This window comes from Dysidea avara, chromosome 11, assembly GCF_963678975.1.
Source record: "Dysidea avara chromosome 11, odDysAvar1.4, whole genome shotgun sequence".
NCBI classification, from domain to species: domain Eukaryota; kingdom Metazoa; phylum Porifera; class Demospongiae; order Dictyoceratida; family Dysideidae; genus Dysidea; species Dysidea avara.
Window position 1 is genome coordinate 23,663,581 of NC_089282.1, and position 6,104 is coordinate 23,669,684.

At 42.2% G+C, this 6,104-nt stretch overlaps 1 long non-coding RNA gene across 1 annotated transcript; it reads left to right on the forward strand.

The window, feature by feature from the left end:
* Window positions 1–4,173: 4,173 nt before the first annotated feature.
* LOC136239078 (uncharacterized) lies at window positions 4,174–5,418 on the forward strand. Its single transcript, XR_010693342.1, has 3 exons — window positions 4,174–4,404; window positions 4,461–4,897; window positions 5,042–5,418. It is a non-coding gene; the product is annotated as an uncharacterized lncRNA (long non-coding RNA).
* The last annotated feature ends 686 nt before the right edge of the window (window positions 5,419–6,104 follow it).

Here is a 6,104-nt window from a genome sequence, read left to right on the forward strand (position 1 = left end):
AGCACTCAAATGAGGTAAGCTGGTAGCACTCAAACGCAAGCTGCACCAGACATGAACTACATTAGTTGCAGCCATACATGAGCTATGTCAGTAGCACTCAGATGAGGTAAGTTGGCAGCTCTCAAACATGAGTGACGTCAGTAGCAATCACACATGAGCTACGCCAGTAACACTCAAACGTGAGCTATGTCGATAGCACTCAACCATGAGCTACATCAGTAAACGTGGACTACATCCATAGTACTCAAACACGGGCTACATTGGTAGCTCTCAAACAGGAATGATGCAACATCAATTCTAGTAAAATTAATGTGATAACTATGTTGGTATCACAGTACAATCATGCATACATCAGCTACCTGACTATCAATCACAGTGAACGTGACCTCTTGTCATCACACATTTACACGACAGCTATACTGCATGCATCAGCTGTAGTTGCTACGTCAACAACACTGTACAGTCATTATATTGCTAGCTTCTGACTACATCAGTGGTAAAAAAAAAAAAATAAAAAAAAATGAAAAACGGGACAGCCATAGTACTGCTATACATTATTACCATGCACTGTAGCAACAGCCACACATCAGCTATATTGTTACATAGGAACATGTCACAGCGGAGGTGGTAGAAACTTCAGCAGGGCAGCTACATATCAGCTATATCATCACCTGACTGCATCATGATCAGGACAGCTACACCAGTAGCACTGTACAGTCTATACTGTTAGCATCAGACTATATCAATTACAATGGAGGTAGCAGAAATATCACCAGTGTAACCACACATGCTCACTACATCAATCGCAGCTTCAGTGGACACGACAGCTACATCAGTAGCACTGTGCAGTCACATATATCAGGTATATTGTTACATCTGACTGCATCAATTGTAGTAGATGTGACATCTGGCTTTGTCATGATCCTACATCCACACATCAGATAGACTGCTATGAATAATGTACAGCAGAAGTGTCAGGAATTTCAACTGCATACTTAAAGCACCTGACGCATTAGTTGCAGACGTAACAGCCATGCCGGGATAGATAATCCTAACCACATCACGATTGCGGCTACACATTAGTTGCGTTATTTGTACCACCTGCACCATCGACAGATCTTACAGATAGTAACAGCACAGGGCAGCTATGAGCTTTCTCACCTGACTGCATCACTATCACTCAGTATCAGTCACAGTGAGTGAGACAACTATGTCAGTAATGCAGTACAGTGGCCATAGCAATCGCTTGAGGTTGGGCTTTGGTCTCTGCAAAATCTTACATACTTAGCATGTCCAACCATGTGCTCTAAAGACTCCTCTTCACCCACACTGATCATAAAGGCCTAGTTCCTGCATCAGCTATAACGATAGCACCTGACAGTGTCATTTGCAGTATATTTGACAGTTATACAGTGGTATAGCACAGTGCACTACAGATATGTATCAGCTATACATGACAACATCGATGGCAGTAAACAAAATGGCTACTCAGTTGCCTATACAGTAGCATATCAGTTACTGCACTTAACTGAATGACAGGACGGCTACATTGGTAGCATGGTACAGTCACACATCAGCCAATCACTACCACTAAATGGCAGGACTTGCAGCAGCTGTGGCCACAGTTTAAGCATGCTTCAGCTACACCGAGAGCATATGACTATACCTGCTAAGTGACCAGCACAGCGTAGTCAGTCATCAACTTGAGCGTTAGCACCAGACTATATTATTTGCTGTAGCTAGACGTGGCAGCGATGTTCAGTAACACATGTACAGTACACACATATCAGCTAAATCAATAACCAATAATCAAGATGACCAGCTGCGACTAGTACAGCTCACTTGCTGGGAACACCTTGATTAGAACTCCTAGCAATCAAAAAAAAAAGAAAAACAAACAAACAAAAAATAGACTAGAATATTCTATATCCAGCTAGTCAGGATGTGACAGATAAGCAGCACACTATAACAGCTATGGTGACCACCGAACAAAGCAACCGAGTGAGTCTAGATCTAGTAGCACTACTTCAGGCAACAAGACAAAGTTGTACTAAGGTATTTGATCACTACCACATGCCAGCGGTATCATGCACTAGTTTATTGAAATCACACCAGGCATGGTTAACACACATGCTTACACTATAAACAGAGATGTGAGATCGCCCTAAGCAGTATCACACATAGACACATCAGACTGGGCTGTGCCTCAATTCTCCGGATACGGGGAACACGTCAATTATGATTGGGTCAAGAGTACACAAATAGGTGAGCCAATATTACTCACTATGACTGCACTGCGAGCTGGGGACAGAGCGCAACTGCACATCACCTAGGTCATCCCATGACTACAGTGCAAAAATCCAACAGGCCATGCAGCCACTAAAACGCACTTGCATACACACGTACATTATAGTAACAAGCTATAGCTACGGATACTGATACTGCCAACTTGGCACCACGCTGGTGACACACCTATAGCAAGCAGTCTTAGCATAAGTCATAACTATGACCATAAAACTTCAATCAAACAAAGGCTGTAGTGTCACGCAGCTAAGTATCGATGAAGCTGGGGTAGCCTGCTGACAGCGGATTGCTCGCCGGCCAGACCAGGGCATGGCACTGATACAACATCACTCACTTAACGTTTTGAAATATATTCCTTTCTATACCGGCCAGTATCAACAACCAATAGCAATTTGCAGCTCCTAAACTGTGCTGCTGGCACGGTTTACAGAGGTGGCCAGGTAGCCATGAATAGGCAGACACACGTGCTAACCCTATGGCGCTAACGCTTAACAGTGCCTATCAAAGGTGACAAGACCTCATCTGGGCGATAGGAAAACCAAGCTCAAACAAGATGATCATTTTCGACAAGGTTTAAACTACTCCAACTAGCCACTTAGAACCCCCTGCTACCCCATTATGGGCTTTCTTTGGGCTATGGAACTCTCGTCCAGATAGGCTCGAGTTAGCTGCAGGGGCCAAAAATCCTACATCGAGCCATACAGATTACAACAAAGGCTCGAAAGCGCAATAGCAGCTACGTGCTTGTCACCGACCTGCGTTGAGAGGGGATCACGTGCACCTGATCACGTGATTAAACAACCTGACCACCTGCCAAAAATATAGTTAATAGTGATACTACCAGCATCTACTAAATGCAATTCGATGAATACTTAATACCACCAGCAACCACAATACGTGATTCGACAAATATGTGCTAAATGGAGGTTAATAGCTTAACTGTGGTTAGCACAAAAAGAATCACGCATGCCTCCAGCCAGTTACGCACGTGATGCAGAAGGCGCCATTTGTTGGCTCGTGTGATCGAACTTCAACTCGTCGTGCGTAAAAGTGCCCCACCACTCCCAACCCCGTTCTACGAATTTTTTTTTTTTTTTTTTTTTTTAACCTATTATTATTATTATTTTTTAGATAAAACAGTACATAATAAACAAAAACAGACGCCCCATTAGCATGAAAATACCTTAAAAAATGCCCATTGAATATATCCCAACTAAGTTCTGCCACTGACAAAAAGGCAAATTTGTCATTCGGGCAATAAAACATTGCCAAAAATATTCCACTAACTATTTGAACCACTAATATCATACCCAATAAAGACCCCAAATTTCATATATAACTTAAATTTATCGGCTCCCTTAAATCTATCACTAGATTTGTGATCAGTTTTAAAGTGGGCCCCTTTCTTCACGCCGTTTTCATTGCAAAATTAACGATAATTCGGCTTAATTCCCAAATTCAATTAAACCAACCCAACTAAAACCCCGAACACATTCCACCACATACTCCCTTACTCCTAATAAACAAGGAATAAGGTGAAAGGTCAGATCCTTCTCCACAGCACGGGCTATGGAACTCTCGTCCAGATAGGCTCGAGTTAGCTGCAGGGGCCAAAAATCCTACATCGAGCCATACAGATTACAACAAAGGCTCGAAAACGCAATAGCAGCTACGTGCTTGTCACCGACCTGCGTTGAGAGGGGATCACGTGCACCTGATCACGTGATTAAACAACCTGACCACCTGCCAAAAATATAGTTAATAGTGATACTACCAGCATCTACTAAATGCAATTCGATGAATACTTAATACCACCAGCAACCACAATACGTGATTCGACAAATATGTGCTAATAAGTAAATAAATAAATAATAAATAATGTTTGAGAAAACTACGAGGCCTAGAGACATGAACTAAGCGGGGATAGATTCGCCTGTGAATGAAGGCACAACCGTATAATAAGTACGCCTGTTCGTGCTGATGACTTTACCGTACGTGTAATTCTATATAACGCCCGGCACCACGCCCTTGTTTAATTACAGATTGCTCGAACGAGAAGATTAGTAAACGTCCGCGGAGAGGCCAGGCGCCACTTTACTGGTAAGCAACAACATTACTAGTATGTTTAAATGTTTGTAACTGTATTTTGTGTGCAGGATATGCGCTCCAGGCGTCATGCAAAGCGTAAATCGGATGGCTGCAGGTTCGAGGCTACCTAGGTCCAGTCATGGATTTTTTCTCCTTTCTCCAACTTTTCAAACACATCTTAAGTAGCTAAAGTCTTTGAGCAGGCTGTAGGACCAGGTGTCCTACAGACCTTCAGCACTTGTGCTGTAAAGCATTAATAAAAAATTAATAAAAAAATGCAGTGAAGGACCAGCTGGGATACCAGCCGATGCGCTCATAAACAACCAGCTGGAACAGCAAGGTAATGAATAATGTAATACTTGTACCGGTAGTTGTATTATAGGTCTACATCTTCATCCTTCATCTGGCTTGCTAGCGGCTGGAATTATTTTCATTATACCGGCACCTTCATCTAGCTTGCTGGCGGCTGGAATTATTTTCTACTCGGCTTAACTACTAGTCTACTGTGAGTCTGTAATAGCTAAACAAGAAGCTGATGTAGTGCTGCATATACAACAATGTGTAACTATCTCCTGTATGTTGTGCATGGCTGTATGCATAATATTATAGACTGTGATCACTGTGCCAATGCCACACCGCTGATATACAGGTACATCACCAGTGGCCTCTAGTTACAACAGAGTCTGTTGTGCCATATTGGCTTGATTGGGATCAATTGCTAATTGTGCCTTCACCATATCCCTTATTCTGCATAGCCTCACTTCACTGCTGAGTCATCTTCAGAGACACGTCACATCTACAATATATAGTTACTTTCAATATAGCTAACTTAACTTGGTTTTTTGTGTAGGTTGTGTTTTAGTATTGTGGTTTTCTGATGCCAGTTAAACTCCCTTGCCTGTGTACGTATGCATATGTATCATTTCCACAGGTACACGCACACTGCTCTGAGTGTTTCCTATGGCACTGTTTATACTTACCCAATGGGTAGGTTGCAACGTTGGTGTATGTACTTGGTTGTATGTGACGCGGTCCTAGTAATAATAATAACTTGAAATAAAAATTTTAAATGTCTAGCATAGCTAGCTACCTACATTCGAGGGGTCACCAACTGATTTGAAATCTCATACACCCCTGGCTGAAATCTTATACGAAATCTTTGAAATCAGTAGAATTATAAAAGCACAGTGCTTATCGATTGTATAAGCGCCTGCTGAGGCGCTTTTAATTATGATCGATAAGCGCCGTGCCTAGAAAAAGCGGTCTGGCCACGCAACATGTGCGAGATTAGGCCTGTACGAATTTTTTTTTGGGGCCTACTTTGACTTAGACCCCAGTAGTTGGTTTGTTTGATGGAAATTATATCTAATCATGTCAGTGAAGTGGAATTATAATTAGTTAGCAGGGCCGCCAAGAAAATTTAGGGGGCCTGTGGCTAATCAAGAATGTGGGGCCCTATAACTGGATTCTTGCAGATATTAATTATATATATTATAATGTGCACTATAGCAGTATAGCAGTAGTTGTAAACACCATTACTATAGTCAAGTATGTACACACAGACCTTCTATTGCCTCAAACTTCCATTGTGAACAATAGTCCCTCCAAGAAGTTGGCCAAGGCTGAAACTTAAAAGGAAGGACACCACCAGGAGTTGAGCCTGTGGCTTAATTTGGCGCGAAATGGGAAAACTCACCATGTTCAGATATGGT